This window comes from Octopus bimaculoides, chromosome 5 (assembly GCF_046866305.1).
Source record: "Octopus bimaculoides isolate indiv1 chromosome 5, ASM4686630v1, whole genome shotgun sequence".
NCBI lineage: Eukaryota > Metazoa > Mollusca > Cephalopoda > Octopoda > Octopodidae > Octopus > Octopus bimaculoides.
The window spans coordinates 14,329,169-14,354,168 of NC_142932.1; positions in this window are offsets into that span (position 1 = coordinate 14,329,169).

Genomic DNA, 25,000 nt, shown 5'->3' on the forward strand with positions numbered 1-25,000 from the left:
AGGGACGCCAGCCCATCGCAGCGTTACTCATTTTTGCCATTTGAATGGACTGGAGCAACGTGAAATGAAGTGTTTTGCTCAAGAACACAACGCGTCGCCCGGTCCAGGAATCGAAACCACAATCTTACGACCATGATACTGACACCCTAACCACTAAGCCACGCGCCTCCACACACACACACACACACACACACACACACACACACACAAACACACACATTATATATATATATATATACATATATATATATATATATATATATATATATATATATATATATATATGTATGTATTTATATATATATATGTATGTATGTATGTATGTATAATATGTATATATAGACTATCAGAATAAGATTTCCTACAAATTTAGTTAGCTCTTAACATTGATAATTAAGTAATAATTATACATTCTACGCATATTTTGATGTTGTATTCATTACTAAAATGAAGCACTGCATAATATTGTTACTCTACAGAAAAGAAAAGAAATATGTGTGTTTCAATATATATAAGTATATATACCTTACAAATGCAATCGGTTAGCGGAACAGTCGAAATATGCAAGTCTTTTCTGAAGTTGAAAACGTGACATTCTAATTCCAAGGATGGATATTCGTATATTTGTTAGAAACTAGCTTCTGCCTTGCAGGAAGATTCCAGACATTCGAAAACAGAAGACATACTTACGTACATACATACATACATACATACATACATACATACATACATACATACTTAAGTAAATTTTAGAGGTAATACTTGATAATTGTAAGCACCTGTATATGCCAGATAGTGGCCGGGGTGATATATATATATATATATATATATATATATATATATATATATATATATATATATATATATATCTATGTACTTATGTATGTAACAAACGTAAAGTTAAAACACAATTTTACGTTTGTTACATACATAAGTACATATATATATATATATAGATAGATAGATAGATAGATACATACATACATACATACATACATACCTACATATATACCTACATACCTACCTACCTACCTACATACATACATACATACATACATACATACATACATACATATCACCGCTTGCGATTTTCTGCTCCATTAGCATGTTCCCAGCATCAAAACTGCAGTAGAATAACTCTACCACTACGTAGTTAATTGTCACAAACAACCACAAACAACCAACAGCCAATGGCGGTTTGCGCTTGGAAATGGCAACAAATGACAAACAGCCTTGTGCTTTTAGTTCCTAATTTAGTGCGATGCAGTTCCTGATACTGAATTCTCTCGGCACATAACTTCCATTTCCTTTTAGAATCTATCAGGTGGTAGTGATTATCATTTTCTTCCTCTATGATTCAGGTTTTTGTTTGAAGTTTAATAAAGAATTTGGGCGGACTATATGAACAGTATCCAGTTTCATTTAAACTCTATGTAATAATGTTCTTATGTGTTCTGCTATTTTTTTTCACCTGTTGTTTCGTTTCGATGTTTGCAATTTGTTGGCCATGACGTTTACAACACACACATGTGCTTGTATATGTGTGAATATCTATGTATGTGTATAGGTGTGAAGTTATGCATGTATATACACTTGTATGTATATATGTATTATGTATGTATGTATGTATGTATGTATGTATTATGTATGTATGCGTGAATGCATGTAAGCTTGATTGCATGCATATATGCATGTATGCATGTGTGTATGTATGTATGTATGTATGTATGTATGTATGTATATTTGTGAGTACATATATACGTACGCATGTGTATAGGTATGTATGTATACGTGAATGTATATATGCTTGAGTGTATGCATGTGTGTGAGTGTGTGTCTTTGTATGTGTGCTTGTGTGTGTGTATTCGTATGCAGGTATGTATGTATATATGTACGTATATGCGTATGAGAAGGCGTGTCGTTTAGTGAATAGAGATATTCGCCCGTACGTTCGTAAGGTCATGCGTTCGAATCCCGGCAGTGATTTGTATCCTTCAGCAAAGTACTTTATTTCATGTTGCTGTAGTCCATAGCCGGCCGCCAGCACTTTTTTCTGCAAAATAGGAGTAGTTTATCCTGTTCAGGCTATATTATTAGCATTATTCTACGTTTGAGAATTCAAAAATCACTTCTTTAACTTTCTAAGACATCTCCACGCTTCTAAAGCAAACTTCGTTTGTTTGTTAACGTTCATCGTAATTTCAATTTAAAGCAAAAAATGAGTTTCACCTTTAATTTAAAAGGCTCAGCTTTGTTACATTCTGTGTCAGGCTGATCCTCCCTGACAATTACGTTAAGGGTACGCATGTCTGTGGAGTGCTCAGTCACTTGCACGTTAATTTCATGAGCAGGCTGTTCCATTGATCGAATTAACGGGAACACTCGTCGTCGTAACAGACGGAGAACCAGACACATATATGTATGTTTGTATATAGGTTGTATATACAATAATACCTCACTTTACGAGGACCCGCTTTACGAGACCCGCGTCAACGAGTTTTATTTTATAATAAACATGAAGAGGTTAAACGGCCATTTGGTACGTGACAAAGTCGCAAAATGTGGCAGCACTGGTACTGATGCATCTACACAGCGGCGGAATAAAATGACGGCATAAAATTTCATTACTACCATGGGAAGTTATTGCTCTGCTTTACGAGTTTTCGCTTTACGAGTTTTCGCTTTACAAGCGATCTCCGGGAACAAATTAACTCGTATATCGAGGCATTAATGTATATGTGTTGTAGTAGGAATCCGTCGGTCTCAATGGGTCAAGGATCTGCGCCTGAAGAAATCGTGTCAGCTACCGATAGTGGTGCAGCGTCTGTTGAGGCTGTACAGGCCAACACCGGGGTGGCAGTAACGCATACAGCGACTCCATTGAAATGAGCTCTCTGACGACGCTACTGGTTGTTCATTCCGTCGAGTGCGCTTTTCTTTGGTGGCAAGTTCTTATTTTTCTTCCCCTCGCCTCATCTGGTTTCACAGTATTTGTCTCCAGCATGTATGTATAAAGTGGCCGTGTGGTAAGTAGCTATAGGCGTAGGAGTGGCTGTGTGGTAAGTAGCTTGCTTACGAACCACATGGTTCCGGGTTCAGTCTTCTACTATAGTCTCGGGCCGACCAAAGTCTTGTGAGTGGATTTCGTAGACGGAAACTGAAAGAAGCCCGTCGTATATATGTATATATATATATATATGTATGTGTGTTTGCGTTTGTCCCCCCAACATCGCTTGACAACCGATGCTGGTGTGTTTACGTCCCCGTAACATAGCGGTTCGGCAAAAGAACCGATAGGATAAGTACTAGGCTTACAAAGAATAAGTCCTGGGGTCGATTTGCTCGACTAAAGGTGGTGCTCCAGCATGGCTACAGTCAAATGACTGAAACAAATAAAAGAGTAAGAGAGTATCTATCGAAGTCCCAAATCCAGCCATCCCTCATCTCATCCATCTATCCATACATCTTCCCTCCCTTCCCTTCTATACATACATACATACATACACACCCGGACATGCATGCATGCTTTCGTATATGCTTTCGTATATGCTTGCATACATACATAGATTGTTGTTGTTGGCACTCCGTCGCTAAGACGTCGAGGGTTCCAGTTGATCCGATCAACGGAAGAGCCTGCTCGTGAAATTAACGTGCAAGTGGCTGAGCACTCCACAGACACGTTTACCCTTAACGTAGTCCTCAGGGATATTCAGCGTGACACAGTGTGACAAGGCTGACCCTTTGAATGACAGGCACAACAGAAACAGGAAGTAAGATTGAGAGAAAGTTGTGGTGAAAGAGTACAGCAGGGTTCACCACCATCCCCTGTCGGAGCCTCGTGGAGCTTTAGGTTTTTCGCTCAATAAACACTCACAACGCCCGGTCTGGAAATCGAAACCGCGATCCTATGACCGCGAGTCCGCTGCCCTAACCACTGGGCCATTACGCCTCCACTAAATACGTACATACATACATACATACATACACATATGCATACAAACATACATACATACATACATAATCTGTATACACACGCACACACTCACACGTATATAAGTAACTTCATTTAGTCTACAAGCGGAAATTCTACATATTTTCCTTCTCAGTCTTCTGAGATAACAATATTTAGTATGAATTTAGTATAAAACCTCTTTTATTGTCCTGTCTCGATACGGTGCCAAAATCTCTGCTAGACTTGCCAATGTATCCTGCCATCTTAACTCTGTCAAACTAGCCGATAGGCTAGCGTTAATTAAGTGTCTTTTACAGTTTTCTGAAGAAATTTTGGCAAACACATTATACTATCGCCATTGAGGGATTCTCTATATAGCAGTCTGGCTAATAGTAGTTAATTTTCCCTCAAAGTCCTTCCTTATATCTTTGGGAAAAGAAGAAAATAAAGATTGAAGAATTAAATTACGCCTATATATTGCAGTAAAACCTTTCACAGAACATTCATTTCTATGTCTGTAGATATATACACATATACACACATATACATACATATACATATGTTTACGTATATCTTTACATACGCATACATACATAAATACACACATATACATACATATTCATATATATATACACGCAGACACACCTATATAAGCATACAACTAAATATTTGTAATATGCTTATATATGTGTGCCTGTATGTATATATACATACATAGGTGGGCTGATCAATAAGTATCGGCAGGCGTGGTTGTGTGGTAAGAAGTTTGCTTCCCAACCACATAGTTCCGGGTTCAGTCCCACTACGTGACATCTTGGGCAAGTGTCTTCTACTATAACCTCGGGCTGACCAAAGCCTTGTGAATGAATTTGGGAGACGGAAACTGAAAGAAGCTCTTCGTGTGTGTGTGTGTGTGTGTGTGTGTGTGTGTGTGTGTGTGTGTGTGCGTGTGTGTGTGTGTGTGTGTATACATATATATATATGAATGTGTGTTGCTGTGTCTGTGTTTGTCCCTAACACCGCTTGACAACCGGTGTTGGTATGTTTACATCCCCGTAACATAGCGGTTCGCTTAAAGAGACAGATTCAATAAGTACCAGGCTTAAAAAGAAAATAAGTATTGGGGTCGTTTAGTTCGACTAAGAGTAGTGTTCCAGCATGGCCGCAGTATAATGACTGAAAAAGTAAAAGAATAAAGAATAATCTTTGAAATAATCACATGACCAGTGAGGGGTAAAGCATCAAATTCCAACGGTAAGTTTTAATACGATTATTGCAATAGCAACACGTTCCAATAATACAGCGTTCAGAATATGAGAGTGTGACAGTTTAGGAAACTCTGCGAATAGATTAGGAAATTTTAGTATTCCGAACAAAGTACAAGGAATTCGGAGGGAAGCATGAAAAGAAAAGATTCTTGGAAGAAAAAAAAATGAAATAATTTCCAACACGTTTCACAATGCGTTTCAAAGAAAATGCGTTTCTCATACATACACACATACAATCATACACATATATGTATGTGTGTGTGAGTGTATATAGATATATATTATGTATGTATATATATCTATGTATGTATATATATCTATGTATGTATATATATATGTGTGTGTGTGTGTGTGGTTGAGTGTGTATGTGTCTGTGGGGAGGTGTATATGTTTGTGTGGTGTGTGGTGTGTGTGTGTGAGTATGTGTGTGTGTGTACAGGGACAAAATGGTGAGACAGGAAGACTGCTGTGTAGAAACGTATCCACGTAGTAATAATGAGATATTATTTGATGGGTTCTTCACAAAGTGTAATAAATGGAAGAATATTCCTGTGCAGATCAATACTCGAAGTCTTTTGTATTGGAAACTTACGAAAATACGCTCACAGATATAAACTTTCACCCCAGTCCTGTTTGATATCGTGTATGATAAATTTCAGCTCTATCTAATGTTTTGCAATACTCGGAAGCATAAAGAAATATCGAAAACACAACATATACATGTATGTATGTATGCATGTATGTATATATGTATGTATGTATGTATGTATGTATATACATATATATACACATGTATGTGTTTGTGCTGTGTTTGTGTGTGTGTGCATGTGTGTGTGTTTATACACACATACATTCGCATATACACACATTTAAGCACTGACATACACAGACAAAGAGAGTGATATGGGTAAATAATTATAGAGAATAAAAGAGATATCTTGCTCTAGATATAGCTACATACAGATAGATAAAAAGGTGGATAGTAGATAGATAGATAGATAGATAGATAGATAGATACATACATACATACATACATACATACATACATACATACATACATACATACATACATACATACATACATATATACATGCATGCATGCATGCATACATAAGGAGAGAGATTGAGAGAAAGAAGATAAATTGATAGATACTGATAGGTAGTTACATCGATAAATAACTAGTTAGATAGCTAAGTATGCACACACAAACACAGATAGCACAGAGATAGATAGATAGATAGATAGATAGATAGATAGATAGATAGATAGATAGATAGATAGATAGATAGATAGGTAATGATTAGGAGAGGGTGAGAATGTTAATCCATAAAAGACCGGATGAAGTATTTCAATTCAGGTGACAAAGCTTACAAAAGCCCTTCATACGACCAATTAGATGTCGTCTCCATGTTCTCAGAGAGATTTCTCATTTTTTATGGCAAAAATCCATAGAGGCAGTCATACAAGATTCGCTACTGTTCACTCAACAATGCATTATGCACATTAAACCGAAATGTGGTATTTTGATCACGGAAAAGCGAACAATAAGCTCGTTATTTCATTTCGCCATTGCTTGCTTATATTGGCATTGCTTGCATATATATATATATATATATATATATATATATATATATGTGTGTGTGTGTGTGTGTGTGTGTGTGTGTGTATACATATGTACATATATATATGTATATATGTATATATGTATATATATATATATATATATATATATATATATATATACATATATACATATATATATGTACATACATATGTACATATATATATGTATATATGTATGTATATATATATATATATATATATATATATATATATATATATATATATATATATATATATACATACATATATATATATATATATATATATATATATATATATATATATATATATATATATATATATATATATATATATATATATATATATATATATGTATGTATATATATATATATATCTCAGTACGTATATTAAGTTACTCGCTCCCGGTCTATTTGCTGTATTTCTCCTTCAAAGTAGTTGAGTGGAAATATTGGTATTTGTACAGATTGCAGCTGGTATGCTGCCAAATATAAGCATTCAGTGTTATATGAATTACTCAGTCATCTGATACAGACGACCAATCGCTGACGGTTGAGGCGAAAACATTGAATCCTGGGTATTATAACAAGTGAAAACAATCTGTAGCCGAATACAAGCGTTTTCTACCGTCCTTTGTAATAATAGCGATGATGACGACGATGTTCATTATGATGATGGTGATGATGAGGATGCTGTTGATCTTTTCTACTATAAGCACAAAGTCTGAAATTTCGGGGGTGGGGGAGGACTAGTCGATTACATCGACACCAGTGGTTCACTGGTACTTGATTTTATCGAACCCCAAAGGATGAAAGGCAAAGTCGACCTCAGCGAAATTTCAAGTCAGAACGTGAAGATGGGCGAAACACCGCTACGCATTTCGCCCGGCGTGCTAACAATTGTGCCATCTCACCACCTTAATAATAATAATAATAATAATAAATGCCCGGATGCAGTACCAGGCAGTGGCTCTCATGGCTTCTGATCTTAATCGATTGGAAGTGTTATCATGTACAATGTTTTGTCTTGGTATAAAAGATGGGCTACAGCAAATATTCTGCTTAATACCACAGATTTGCTTGTCAGTTGTTTGACCTTAACCAGTTGAGCATGTCCCTTGGTGTCTGACAATATGTACGTCTCTGATCATGAGCAGAAGTAGTGGGAGAGCATCATAGCCATGTGTTGAGAGGAATTCTTTGGGGTTTGAATTATTCACCTTTGGAAACATGGGTGTTTTGCTCAACATCCTTAACCAAACCTTATTCAGGGACCTTTTGAGCGGGATGGGCTACTCGACCTGAAGAAAATTCTAACTGGGCCCCACCTGCGAGGTCATGCGCTGTTTATTTTGATATGAGATCACCATATCGCGCACACATGGTTGTGATGCATGTGCAACAGAATCGATTTCTGTAATAATTATCAGTGTATTTTTGGCGATTTAATAACGAGTTTTGACTATTATTTCAAGCAGGTAGACATACTTAGTATGTTCTTTGATTTATTATAATCCCTCGGCTTTTTAAATGCCATTTTGGGCTGCAGTCACCAGTATCGTTAATACTGTTGTTATCATTTTTAAATTAGGAACATTGGATAATAATAGAATTAGCGGTAACTTTTGTAAATTGATTATATATATTTATATATATATATATATATATATATATATATATATATTTATATATATATATATATATATATATATATATATATATATATATATATATATATATACATGCATATATATATATATATATATATATATATATATATATATATATATATATATATATATATATATATATATATATATATATATATATATATATATACATATACATATCTATGTATATAAATATATATATGTATACACAGACATATACATATATCTTTTCCTTTCAAGTTTTCCCTAAAGAAGGTCTCTGTCCGAAACGGTGGATTTTCCACTCAACAAACCAATTTCACTGTACTCGTTTTAATGATTTTCACTAATTGATAAATGTAAGAGCTTATTTCTTATATAGAGTGAATTAGAAATAGTTTCTGGAATGTTCAAATAAAGATTAGCATTGGCTGATCACGTGAAAAGTACGTATTTTTCAAATAGTTTTTCTCCTAAACAGCAAATATGTCTTTAGTAATGCACACACACATACATACATACACACACACACACATGAAACGTATGTGAGAAAACTAGACTACCAATATTACGTTTCTAGTGTTGTTGGATATGAATTTTCTAAAAGATTTATCGCACAAACAAATATAAGATGTGCAATGATAGCCTAACATTGTAGCTTGCAGAAAAACTGAGACCACACATGCTGGAACACAGCTGAAGGTAGTCATAAACTTTAAATGTCCTTCCCCACTACCCTCAAATAAGTACCGGAAGTGACTGAACGATGGTCTTAATTCAGCGGTATACATTAATACCCATAAATACGCCATTACTGATATTCAGATATATGCGCGTGTGTTTGTAAGGGAGTAAGTGCCTGAGTGCGCAAATGGTAGATAGACAGACAGACAGATAAACACATAGATAGACAGATAAACACATAGATAGACAGATAGATAGATAGATAGATAGATAGATAGATAGATAGATAGATAGATAGATAGATAGATAGATAGATATAATGTTTGTTCTTATGTATAGTTATATAATAAAAACAGTCCAATGCATTAAATTGAAGTATCACTCTTTTACCTTTCAGGTGATTTATTTTGCTTTACATGGAAAAGTTTGACGGTTACTTCGAAGGGGTCGACTGTATGGAATCAAAATGATAAACAGACACTTTATCATCAAATACATATGCATACATACATACATACTTACACACAAACGTGCGTGTATATATATATATATATATATATATATATATATATATATATATATATATATATATATATATATATATATATATTAGGTATTCTTTTATTAGTGGGAACAACAAAAAGGTAATCTATCCAATAAGAGATAAATGTTATTTAATATATTCAGGAATTAAATGCAAGCTACGCTAAGTTTCATGCCTCTCATAATACAATAGTTGGACGGACCTCTATAGCATGTACTGTATCATTAATCTATCATTCAGGTTCAAAATGCACACACACATAGGCACACACACACACACACACACATGAGAGAGAGAGAGAGAGCGAAACAATTTATGCGTGTGTGTGCGTATGTGTGTAGAGAGTGCAGCTTTTCTATTACACATACGCGTCAGATTTTTAGTTTTTTCATTTTATTAAACCCTCCAAGTTTTATCGCATGAGTTCCTATAGAACAGTATAGTTTTAAAATCCATCATCAACGTTTCTAGAGCATCGCAGTCGCAATTTCAGGATGAAGTCATGAGGAGCGTGTGTTGAGGACTATTCACAACAGATCTGTTGTGGAAATTACGACCAGAACTTGAATTTTGAAGGGTATTTTTTAAAGTCATCAGTCAGGATTTTATATTTGTTTCTGATGTATTATGTTGTCTGTATTTTTATTTTAGCATTATTCTGTGTTACAAGTTTTATTTCTATCCTTAGTTGTCTAGTTCAGAGGGACATTTTGTAGAGTATAGGCGTAGTGTTAACTAATATCCTATTTTTCTGTATTTTGCTTATGATAAGTTAAAGATGAAGTGTTATATATATTTTTTTTATATTTTACTCGTATAAGTCATTGGACTGCAATCATGATGGGGTCTCGCCTTGAAGGGTTTTGTTGGACAAATCGAATATACATACTTACGACCAGCTTCCATATAGTTTCCGTCTAGCAAATTCACTCACAATGAAGACACTCGCTCAAGGTGCTGCGCAGTGCGGCAACTGAACCAAAAACCATGTGGTTGTAAAGCGAGCTTCTTAATCAGTCAGCCGTGTCTGCACTTAGTGAAGATCGAATAAATATTAATTTCGAATTTTGACACTCGGCCAGCAATTTCAGGGGAAGGTGTAAGTCGATTACATCAACCTAAGTGTTCAACTGGTATATATTTTGACTCCGAGAGAATGAAAGGTAAAGTCGACCTCGGTGGAATTTGAACCCAGAACATGAAGACGGATAAAATGCTGCCAGGCACTTTGCCCAGCATGTTAACGATTTTGCCAGCTCACAGTCTTTAAGAACTGATAACCATTTCTAAATGATCATTTGTATTCTTCTCCTATCTCTACTACTACGACGACGACCCCCCCCCCCACTGCTGCTGCTTTTAATCTGAAATTTTCAAATGTCTTCCACATCAAAATAAGCCCACTTCACTCCCATCCACCACCCCGCATGACTGCTTTCTTCAATACTTCTCACTCGTCTGGCTCACCTACAAAGACACATGAGTTTTACGCTAACCCATTCTCTCTTCTACGAGCCCCATCTCTAGAATTTTCTCCGGCCCATGTATCCGCCCCCCAATACCAGGCTGGAAATGCGAATCCAGTAAAGAAATCACTGGTAAAATAGTCACTGGAAAATTATTCGTCTTCGTCATCAACATTAAGACTACTGAATATACATGTCATATACAAGGTACTTTGTAAACTGTTTTGTATCTGTACGTTATGTATTCTTTTCTACTCTAGGAATAAGGCTCGAAAGTTTTGGGGAAGGGGACCAGCCGATTAGATCGACCTCAGTACGCAACTGGTACTTAATTTATCAACCCCCGAAAGGATGAAAGGCAAAGTCGACTTCGGCAGAATTTGAACTCAGAACGTAAAAACACGAAATACCGCTAAGCATTTCGCCCGGTGTACTAACGTTTCTTATTTTTTATTGCCCACAAGGGGCTAAACATAGAGGGAACAAACAAGAACAGTCAAAGGACTAAGTCGATTACATCGACTCCAATGCGTAACTGGTACTTAATTTATCGACCCCGGCAGAATTTGAACTCAGAACGTAAAGACACGAAATACCGCTAAGCATTTCGCCCGGCGTACTAACGTTTCTGCTAGCTTGCTGCCTTCTGTACGTCATGTATTGTGAAATGACTGACTTTAACATTGTTGATTTCGTTGTCTTGCTTTGCCTAAGAAATTGAATTAAAGTGTTTTTCTTTTGACATATATGTAATGCCGTCAAATATAAATAGTATACAAGTTATGTACTGTCAGTTAACTGATCAAAAATACGTTTTATTTTAGTACCTTGCTTATAGTATTTCAATAAAATGTTTCTTTCGTTTTCCTAGCTTAAATTGTGACTTTTTTTTCTGTGACTTTTTACCTGAAACTATTTTTTTCGAACATCGGACCCGCACTAACTTAACATTACAAAACCACAGGAGTGTTACCACATCCTTGCTAAACTTGCTAGAAGTAGCAGCCACATCTTTCTAATATCTTATTGTGTCGTCTTAAAAGGAGAAGTTATACTGGATAATGTATTGACTGGGAAAAGGCAAAAATGATCACAGTCGGAAGATCAAGGTTAAGAAATATATCGCATTGTTGAGAAATATATCGCAAAGAAGGATTTGTGTTCAATAATGCAGCAGAACTTTCGTTGAAGCTCGTTTTGCAATTTCATGGTTTCGGGTTAAGTACCACTCCTACTGCGCAGCACCATGGGTAAGTATTTTCTACCATAACCCAAAAGCTAACCAATATTTTGTAAGCGAATTTCGTGGATGGAAACTATGTGGAATTTCATCTTATCAATCTATCTATCTATCTATCTATCTATCTATCTAGGAAGTTCTTTCCACTGAATGCTTCGAGAAAAGATGGGTGAATGTAGCAAGGATGGCAGGTGTGAATGATGGAGCCACCTTGAGCATAACCCTATGAACCAGAAAAAAAAGGGTAAAAAGAGAGTCACTTACTGTAATGTGTTTTTCTGCATTACATTATTGGCAAAGGTTACTTTGGTCTTTTCCATAGGCTTTTCTTCCCACGGATAAACCTAATCTGTTTCTGCCTTTACACCTTACATCATAACATTTCTGTGATACACGATCCCTATTAATCATATTTTTTTACGATCCCTTTTGATCGAAAATCTACCCCCACCACCTTTTTTGTTTTCCTTCCTTCTCCTCCTCTAAAAGAAAAGCTCTACTTTGTAACTTGTCTCCTCTATGTTTAGCCCTGTGTGACTAATAATGAAACATATCTATCTATCTATCTATCTATCTATCTATCTATCTATCTATCTATCTACACGCGTGTGATCATATGTCTTTGTGTTTGTCCCTATCACTGCTTGACAAGTGGTGTTGGTTTGTTTATGTTCCAGTATTATTAGCGGTTCAGCAAAAGACGCCCCCCCCCAAAAAAAAAACAGACTTAAAAAAAGTATTCCGGGCGATTTCATCGACTAAATCATTCATGGCACTGGCCCAGTATAGCCGCAGCCCAAATGACTGAAACACGTAGAATTTAAAATGCAGTGCTCCCACTGCTTACAGCATTGAATTTCACAATAGTTTCCATCTAGGTCAGAACCCTTACAAATATCATTAGTTTCGTTGTCCTGTAGCTGTAGCTATTTTAATTCTATTTACCGTATTAAATTTGTCGAATCTAAATATTAGTTTAAAAATTCAGACAATAAAAGATGTTAGTTTAATAACTGGGGCAGCTTTGCATAGATGAACGAACGGCTGGACTTTAAAATAATGACAGGTTTGTCTATCTTTGTCTGACTTTGTTTAATGCTTTACAGAATGAAACTGAAAGAGGAGAGAAAAAGACGATCGTAACTAAATTGAAATCAAATGAAATTCCTTCTTGAGACAGGAAATCAATTCTTAACAGTGATTCAAATTCTAACCATGATTGGCTATGGCGAGGAGAAGTAAGAGGAGAAAAGGAAGGAGAGAGAGAGGAAGAGAGAGAGGGAGAGTGAGGAGAGAGAGAGAGAGAGAGAGAGAGAGAGAGAGAGAGAGAGAGAGAGAGAGAGAGAGAGAAACTAGGTAGGGTGAATAATGAAGTAAGAAGATATATAAATGATGTCAGAACGTAAAGCGTGATAAGACGAGAGAGACCGGATGCAATAATTCGTATAGTACAGTTGTTTGACATGATATCTTAAAAGTAAAGTGATTATTAAATAAATATACAGGTAGGTTGGAGGGTAGATAGGTAGGTAGGTAGGTAGGTAGGTAGGTAGGTAGGTAGGTAGGTAGGTAGGTAGGTAAGTAGATAGGTCGGTAGGTAGGCAGGTGAATAGGTATGGAGGAGGGTGAGTAGGTAGGTAGATATAGATTTCTAAGAATGTGTACGTGCAAGTGATTTGGCGGGTGTATATGTGTGCAGACATGTATATATGTGCGTATGCCTGTGTATAAGCATATATGCATGTATGTATATATGTGTGTGTATAAGCATATATGTATATTTACATGTATATGTATGTATATATACATGCTCACATATATATATACATATATATATCGACATATGCGCATATATATATATATATATATATATATATATATATATATATATACACACACACAGACACATATATACACACATATCTGTGTGTGTGCATGCCTTAATGTGATATGTTTTCATCAATGCCTAAGTATATATGGCATTCTTTGTGCAGATTGGAGAGACAAAGGCACCGCTGATCCAGATGTTTTGGGTCTGGAGGCCTGATTTTCCACGTTTAACAAGCAAATTCAAAAATATTTGGCCAAATTCCAAGCCTATGCCAGCTGAAAGTGTTGTTAATTCCAGCTACCTTTTAGCATTGTTAACACTTTTAGCATAAACCTTGAGGTCATCCATGAAGAAATTACGGGTTACATTGATATCTCTAGCAGTAGCAGACCCCTAGCATCTAGCCATTTGGATTTTGTGACAGGAACGATAATAGATTTAATGCCAAAAGGAACAGAATTGCTGGAAGACCATCCCCTTGGAATATTCCCTTTGACATATTTATAACATTGGAGACGATCGTCCTACTTTCAGCTGGAAGTGTAAGAATTGTGGCTCAGGTCTTTGCGAGCTTCTCAAAGGCAGCTACTAAGGTAGTAGGTACTTTTACCAAATGCTGATATTTCAGCAGTTAAGAGTGGGGAATAGAGTCGAATGTTTCCTCTAATGGAGCCTTAGTGTCAGGTTGCTTCTGGGGCTTCTTACTTCAGACAGTATCGCCTTGTTCATCAAAAGTTGTTCGACAAATCCCCAAACTCCCTTCTTTTCATCTAACTGCTCATCAATAACTATGCCATTGGACTCTTAATGATCCTGGAGGAATTGGTTAAGGCAGCTTAAATACAGTTTGTACATAATGTTTAGACAAACAAGGGTCCTACAATTTGGAGGCGCATAGCTTAGTGGTTAGTGTATTAAACATATGATCGTAAGATTGTAGTTTCAATTCCTAGACCGAGCGACACGTTGTGTTCTTGAGCAAAACACTTCATTTTACGTTGCTCTGGTTGGCAAAAATAAGTAATCCTGCGATGGACCGGCGTCCCGTCCAGGTGGTGAATATATACGCCATGAAACCGGGAAACTGGCCTTTATGAGACGGTATGACTCGAGAAGGTAACTTTACCATTAACTTTTACCTATAATTTTACCTATGGTCTCGTGTTTGTCCTGTATGCATGTAATCATGTATGTATGTATAATCTTTTCTACAATAGGCACAAGGCCTGAAATTTTGGGGAGGGGGGATAGTCGATTACATCGACCCCAGCACACACCTGGTACTTAATTTATCAACCCTGAAAGGGTGAAAGGCATATTTTTGTCTCAGCTATGTACCTTTTTCGCAAATTCACTGTGAGGTAGCATTTCCCTCTGCGCTTTCACTTAACTTTCCAAGTGGAACTTAAGAAAAGTCGTTGAGTGTTTGACCGAAGAGGAAGGTCCCAATACTCAATACTTTCAGCCCCCGTCTACCACACAACATCTTTTGCCATCACCGTTAACAGAGGAACACCGCTTACACTGCCTTGATAAGGGTGAGATGCGGAGCGATCCTTATGATGGCCTCGATTGACAATCGGATTTGTCCTACACGTGACAATAGCTGTTCGACATAACTCCACAATTCAGCAATGCTTGGACACTGGTCAAATTCATGCAGTACGCTTTCGTCGCTCTGCGTACATCTCGAGCAAGCTTTCCATTATTATTTCTGCCAGGATCCATTTGTACTATTTGTACAGGACCCATTTGTACTATTACTAAAGTAACAGTACAAGCAAGCATACATATGTATTACATATAGAAATACATGCATAAGTACATATATACATGAATACACATATACAGGGTATACGGAGTAAATAAAATCATAACATAAACAATTAAATATAAGAAATAATAATTTCTTAAAGTATGCGTTAATCCCCATGTGGGTACATGAAGTGAATAAATTCATAACATAAACAATTAAATAATTTCTTAAAGAGTGTGTTAATCCCATGTACCCAGACTTTGTGGACACCCTGTACATACATATATAGATACATAGAGGCAGATATGTTAAATACATATATAGATGCATACGTAAGTACACTGTACAAATGTATGCAGTACGGTTTCGTCGCTCTGCATACATCTCGAGCAATCTTTCCATTCTCATACATATGTATTACATATATAAGTACATACATAAGTACATATATACATATATAAACATATACATACATATATAGATACATACAAATACAAACATACATACAGGCAGAAATATGACATATATATATATATATACAAGTGTACATAAGTACATATATACATGCCAACATATACGTACATTAATATGCATGAAATAGTAAAAGATTTTCAAATGTATATGAAATATTACTATTCGTCGTTCGAGGTCGAAGTTGAAACTGTTTTGGACGTATTGATCAACAGAATAAACCAAAGAGGAATGGTGCAGTAATTGATTAATATTTGTTCCCTCACACCACCACTTCTATCATCAAAACATCCCCACCATCAACATTACCACCTCCTACATGGCTTCTTCCTCCATCTCCTCCTCTTCCATCTCCTCGTCGTCATCATCATTATTGTAGGCGCCGACATGATCATCATCGTCGTTGTTTTCGTCGTCGTCGTTGTTTTCGTCGTCGTCGTTGTCATCATCATCTTCTGCACGTCCTCATCACCATCCTCATCATTGATCTCAGCACTTACATCAGAAACACATATTAATGTTGGGTGATCCTTGAGGACGCTAGACTCGGGGGTGGAGGTCTTGAGGGAAGCCTGCGTCCTGAGCATTGAGGCGATGGCGTACAAGCATCGTTTTACATTGAACTGGATACCTTGTCAAAGTAAATGATCGGGGGATTCCTAAACAGACGCTATATGGGGAACCTGTTTGTGGAAAGTGACCCCAGCAGAAACCTAGACCACGATTAAAGCATTGTGTAAAGACGTCGTTGAAAACATGTGAAATACGGGAATTTAACTGGGAAAGCAATGTCTGTCATCAAATTCAATGGAGGAGATAAGTAAAGAAAGATTGGGTATTACCGGAAAAAACCCCGTATTTTTCATACAGACTTTAAGGGAGCTGCTCGAAAATGCACCGCCAGAGTAGAGGAAGTTTGGTCAACAATATCCTCAGGGGTTTATGTCCATCAACAACTGGACTTATCAGTCACCGGCGGAGACACAAGTTCAAAGTAGAAGTTTGTCTGAGCACATTCTTAATGGTCACTGATGCTCTACCTCGGGTACCAGTGGACATATTTAAGTGTGTGTATGCATATATATATATATATACGTGGAGGCACAATGGCCCAGTGGTTAGGGCAGCGTACTCGCGCACGGAGGATCGCGGTTTCGATTCCCAGGCCGGGCGTTGTGTGTGTTTATTGAGCGAAAACACCTAAAGCTCCATGAGGCTCCGGCAGGGGGTGGTGGCAATCCCTGTTGTAGTCTTTCACCACAACTTTCTCTCACTCTTTCTTCCTGTTTCTTCAGTAAAGCTGCGATGATTGCCGCCCCGTCCAGCTGGGGGTGGGGGGCACATACGCTATAGAAACCGGGAAACCGGGCCCATGAGCCTGGCTAGGCTTTAAAGGGGTAAATAAAAAAATGCATATATACATACATGAATATATATATATATATATATATATATATATATATACACACACACATACATATCCACATATAAATATATGTACATATGTTCATAAATATTTGCACATATCCATATGTGCATATATATATGTATGTATGAATATATATATGTATATATATATATATATATATATATATATATATATATATATATATATACATATATACATGCATATATATGTATATATCTACAAAAGTACACGCATTCGTTAACACACAAACACACACATATATAAATGATTGCAGAATCTCAACTCGAATTCACCATACAAATACGGGAGTCGATTCATATATCTTTGAAAAATGCTTGTATATACATACATGTAAGAATATATAGTCAAGCGAGGAATCAATATATAACCTCAACAGACTTGTGAATATATTTGTTTCTATGCATACATAATATATACAAACATATAACACACGCATACATCTGTACCGCCACCCTCTCTCTCTCTCTCTCTTAAGCGTATGCTTCACAAAGCAGACGATCGCTGGCGTCTCCGTTGTCAGTTAAGCATATTGAAAAGCGACTAATTTTATTTCAAACCGATGTCGTATGTATTTGCTTACTACTCCAGACCCGGCGATTCTTGAAAAGGTACGCCTCATGAGGGTACTAAGCAACGCAGCACTGATAATATACATGTCTTTTTGTGTACAAGTTACAATGTCTTTATATAACCGCTTGTTTACTTCTATCAAACAATTTGGCCAAGTTGTAAAAAGGCTCACACAAGGTGAAATGTCATTTTTTTTTTTTAACTTTAAATAAACAGACATTTTAGCGGAGCAACTTTTAGAAGTTTTATTACGTATTTATTTATTTAATCATATTATTATTATTTATTTTTTTGTACCATATCCGGTGTTTACAAAATCGCTGAGCTGTGTGGCAACCCGTTATATATATATATATATATATATGTGTGTGTGTGTGTGTGTGTGTGTGTGTGTGTGTGTGTGTGTGTGTGTGTGTGTGTGTGTGTGTGTGTGTATGTGTGTGTGTGTGTATACATACACACAATTTTATATATATTCATAAACATACATATGTACGCATGTATATATACATGTATATGTATATATACATATGCATAATATACATCCATACATACTATATATCTATCTATATATATATATATATATATATATATATATATATATATATATATATATATATACCAATAGATATGAGTTTCTTTTGTAAAAATCTCGGGTCCTGGAGTACCTTATCGTCTGATGTGAACAATAAACTGTTTGCTAATGAAATTCAATTAAGGGCTCTCTCAATAGATCAATAGATTTTGGTCGTTTACGTCCTACAATACTTTTCATCGTTGTAGGTATGTTTTGCACTAAATCAGTCCTGACAGACCGCACCTATTATCAAAGGCTTTCCACTTGCGACCTAACTTAATGTCTTTCTTTATTTTATTTTAGTTGTTTCAGTTATTAGACTGCGGCCATGCTAGATCGTACCCGTGTAGGGTTTCAGTCGAACAAATCGATCCAAGGATTTACTTTTCTTTTTAAGGCTGATATTAATACTATCGTTCTCTTTTGACAAACCGCTAATGTTATGGGGATAAAAACAAACCAACACCAGTCGTAAAGCATGATGGGACGGGAGACCAACACACGCATAAAAGCAAACACAAACATACACAGGTGCAGATGTGGCCGTGAGGTAAGTTTACTTCTCGACTACATGGTATCAGGTTCGGTTCCAATGCGTAGCACCTTGAGCAAGTATCTTCTACAAGAACATCTGAATGGATATGGATCATGGAAAGTGAAAGAAGGCCATCCCACTATCTATCTATCTATCTATCTATCTATCTATCTATCTATCTTTTATCCTCTTTACTTTTTACTTGTTTCAGTCATTTGACTGCGGTCATACTGGAGCACCGTCTTTAGTCGAGCAAATCGACCCCCAGGACTTATTCTTTGGAAGCCTAGTACTTATTCTATCGGTTCTCCTGCCGAACCGCTAAGTTACGGGGACGTAAGACGTAATCATACCACCATCGGTTGTCAAGCAATGTTGGGGGGACAAACACACACACAAATATATACACACACGTACACACATATATATATATAAACATATATACGACGGGATTCTTTCAGTTTCCGTCTACCAAATCCACTCACAAGGCTTTCGTCGGTCCAAGGTTACAGTAGAAGACACTTGCCCAAGGTGCCACGGATATATAGTGAAAGACAAGGTGAATTTTACATTGTCGAAAGAAGATCCCGAGTTAACTTGTTGGGTATTCGATCGACATACGTAGAAAGTACAGTTCAAGTGGAAAACATCTATATATATATATATGTATATATATATATATATATATATATATATATATATATATATATATATATATATATATATGCACAAACACACACAAACACACACACGTGCACACACACATACACACATGTTTTCCACTCGAACTATATAGATATGTATATATATATATATATATATATATATATATATATATATATATATATATATATATATGTGTGTGTGTGTGTGTATATGTGTGTGTGTGTGTGTGTGTGTGTGTGTGTGTGTGTGTGTGTGTGCGCGTGTGTACGCAAATTCGTGAAGCGTTCTTTATATATATATATATATACACACACACACACGCACATAAACACTCACATATACACGCAGAAAGAGTCACATGCATATCTACTCTATATACAGCATGTTCGGATGTATATCTATTGATCTAAGATATATACACGAACACACATACACGTATTCATACTCATGTGTATATATGTATATACACGCATATATAGTGAAAGACAAGGAAAAGTAAAGAAACAGAGGGAGAGGTGAGTGAGAGGAAGAGATGAAAGAAAGAAATAAGAAATTACAAATAGAGGGGGAGTCGTGAGGAGAGACGGTAATTGTCATAGCTAATTTCAATTTCTTTCTGTATTTATGTTTTATGGTGTCTTTTCAGTTGAGGAGACTTGCTTGAACGAACTTTAGTAGTGAAATAAATGCACTTCAGCTTTTGTTCAGCAATCATATTGAAAAATGTTGTCATTAATGGGAGTCGTATGAAGATATATGGTTAGCAATTACCGTGAGAATATGTCGGTAGTTTACATTGAAATCAGCGTGGCTCGTTTTTTTATAAGAAAGAAATGAATTTCAAATTTAAGTTTATTGGTAATAAACTTTAAAATCTATGCTCCATTGACGAGTTCATAATGATACCGAAACACAAGCTGTGGCGTGTCTTATTAGTCAGTCACTGACTTCCAAATTTGAGTTTATTCATGATAAATTTTGAAATCTATGCTCCACTGACGAGTTCATAATGATACCGAAACACAAGCTGTGGCGTGTCTTATTAGTCAGTCACTGACTTCCAAATTTGAGTTTATTCTTGATAAATTTTGAAATCTATGCTCCACTGACGAGTTTATGACTATACCAAAACACGTGCAGTGACGTCTCTCGTACCTACGGAAAATCATAAATGCAATATCGGTCAGTTATTTACTTATATTGTTTTTTTTTATCTCACCGTGTAGTTATTTCTAGCTGATTTTAAAATTCTTTCTACATTAAATATGTTCACATTTGTTTAATTGATGTTTCTACACAGTCAAATGTACATGTCTGTGCGGCGAGCTGGTAGAATCGTTAGCACACCGGGCGAAATGCTTAGCGGTATTTCGTCTGCCGGTTGAGTTCTGAGTTCAAATTCCGCCGAGGTCGGCTTTGCCTTTCATCCTTTCGGGGTCGATAAATTAAGTTATAGTTACGCACTGGGGTCGATGTAATCGACTTAATCCCTTTGTCCTTGTTTGTCCCCTCTATGTTTAGCCCCTTGTGGGCAATAAAAAAAAAAAGAAAATGTACATGTCTGTGCATTTGCTGAGTGATTCTCTCATCATTGTTTTGGAAAGTACGGTGAAATCTATGCTTCGCTGATGTGACTATAATGACACCGAAACGTGCCTGGAGTTGTTTCCAGTACGTACTGAAATTAGTTAAATAACATTAATCATTGGGTAATATTTTTTCCTCCCCCATAATATTTCTAGTTAGTTTTTATTGTTTTTTTACATTAAATATATTCATAAAATCTTAGAACGGACAGTTCCATTTGTAAAAATAACAATCTTAAAGAAATCTTTCATGTAAGCAACTGGTTTAGATTTAAGGCTGATATTAACGTTGCAAAGAAGGGGAGCGTTTGTTGCTAAAAAGGTTAATAACTTCACAAGGCCAGCTCTTAACCATAAGTTGCATGACTTTAAATGAACGAGGGACATATTTCGTTAAGGTAGGACGTTATTTTATCCTAAATAACTTTGACCCACAAGGTATGTTTACTACTTTCAACTAACCCTTCTCTTAACGGTCAGAAGATATTTCAGACTCCCACCCCACCAACTTTTGCAAACACTCTAAAAAGCTTAAGAGAAGACTACGATGAAATATTGCAGCCACATCTGGGACGGTGCCGCTGCTATGCACACTGTTATCGTGAAAAAGGGACACTCAGCTGATTGGCGTTTAATCACTGATGGACTCAGTTTAGCACCTGGCAGTTAGGCATGCTTCTCTCCTTCCTGTATAATGTATCGTTATTGTATTAGCTTCTGTTTCCCTGAGCTGGTCGTCAGTCTCGTATCTCTTGCACTTCTCGTCACTCTTGGGGTATTCAATACTCCTTCACACTAATCGCTACAATCTTTCTTCCCCCAAATGTTATCCCTCTAGAATCTCTTCCCCGCTAATGTCTTTCCTGCAGACTTTGATCTGCAACAGTTTAAATGGACCTTTAACGGCATCAGTCTCCCCAGTCTTCAAGGCAGTAGCTAGGGGTAAGTAGGTGAAGGTCGAGGTCCGGTTCAGGTGACTCTTTTATGGAAGAAGAATGCCACTTTTGGGTCTGCTGTAGAAGCCTGTATGGGTGGGGGTAAGGGCGGAAAACTCAAGGGCTGCTCCGAACAACCTAGCTATGCAATTGCTTGGAATCTGATAAAGGCTATGGACTCTGTCCCTTCCTCCAGACGCCAGAGATCAAAAACAAAAATAAACGAAAACTGAAATATGCGACTATGAAACAGCTGCTTACCATTACACGCGATCTTTCGACCCGCGAATTGTCGGTTGAGTAACTCATTCAGTCAGATGATTACATCAAAGCCAGAAATAAACCATATTTTTAGATACATAACAACTGACTTTTTAAACACATATGTCTGCTTATGATTTACTTTTTTATATTTCATTTTTTTTACGACTATAATGACATTTATTTCAACCTCAGTGAATAATCTCATCTATATACCTTTCTATTGTCATCAGATTACATTTTTTTTAAAGAGCCACTTGAGGTTCTCTTTTGTGGAGGAGTAATATCATTTTAAGTTTTAAAATTGAATTAATGCTGGTCTTGGATAAACAGAGGCACAATTCTTTTGATATTTGATTTTGGAATTATTCACTACGTTTACACTACACTGGAATCAATAATTTATTGTGGATTTAAAGTGGATTCTATTTTATTATATTTTGTTTTCAATGAAGGAATCACTTACCATGACGAGTGAAAAAGTGAGTTTTTACTAGGTCACTTAACTTGCTGGAAATAGTAGCCAAATCTCCTTTGAAGCACACCCAACTAAAACAGTGGTAGATATGCTGGATGATGCTATACGCAATTTTTGGTTACAGAAAGAATATAGCTGATTATCGATCTATTTGATCAGAGCTGTCCTTGATACAAAGAACAACATGGACCATATTTTGGTTCACAAGATTCCAATCCATGAAGACCATACTAATATGATAAGATCTGCTGATTTTTAAACTTGCATACGTATTAATTAATTAATTAAGTAAGTAAGTAAGTAATAATAATAATAATAATAATAATAATAATAATAATACGGTAACGGTGACCCCACCCCCCCAACGAACTTTGGTGCACAAGCGCGCATGTTTAAATGAGAATGTGTGTAAGAGTGTGTGTGTATGAATGGGAGCGAGTTTGTGTGTGTCTGTGTGTGTGCGTATGGACGCGTGTATGTGTGAGTATGTGTATGGATGTGTGTATATGTGTGAGGCTAATGTGTATGTGTGTGTGTGTACACAACTGTACAACAAGTCTAAGATAATTGTACATAACTGTACGTTAAGTCTAAGGAATAATGGACAAAAATCCTGGGAAGTCAATCAGAGTCATTACAATAGACCTCAAGTTTTAAGGATGCACCGCCAGAAGAGTTGTACATGATGACATCCAAAACAAGTCTTATGTGATACGGAGGAGTCAACTTAAGTGGGATGTAACAAGCGAGAACCGTTCGATTTGTCGAAAGCCCTTGCTAAACAAGTTAAAATACCAAGAGGGTGGATTGCTTTGGTTTTTCTCCGATGAGAAAAGCCTCAATCAGGACCAAAAGGTAAACCGAAGGAACAACAGGTGGTTATGATGAGGTCTAGAATGAGGTTCCAACGGCCATGCATACTAAGTTCCCAGCAACTCAGATGGTTCAGGGAGTCATCGGCAACGAGGGAGATGTCATGCCGCCTCACATTTTTCACAGGGTTTAAGAGTCAATGCTGCTGTCTACACAGAGGCGTTAGAGAAACTTGTGAGGCCCTGGAGAGACAGTATACACAACGGAAGACCGTACGCTTTCCAACAACTTTGCGCCGTCACATATGTATGTTTTTAACTCTATACTCGCAAGCGGTGTCGGCTCCCATTCAGGTCATGATACCTAGATACCCCTCTATCACCACATTTTATGCTACAGTTTGCATTGTATCTTCCTCAACATTCCTGTGTTGTCAAAGTAGCTTAAATGCCGTAACTACTTTGATCTATGACACCTGCTAAAGTTGCATAAATTATGCGTTTTATATATATATATATATATATATATATATATATATATATATATATATATATAGATAGATAGATAGATAGATAGATAGATAGATAGATAGATAGATAAAGTTCAAATTTATAGAAAAACAAAAACAAAACGAAGACATGTGTAGGAACAACAAGCAGGTGTATT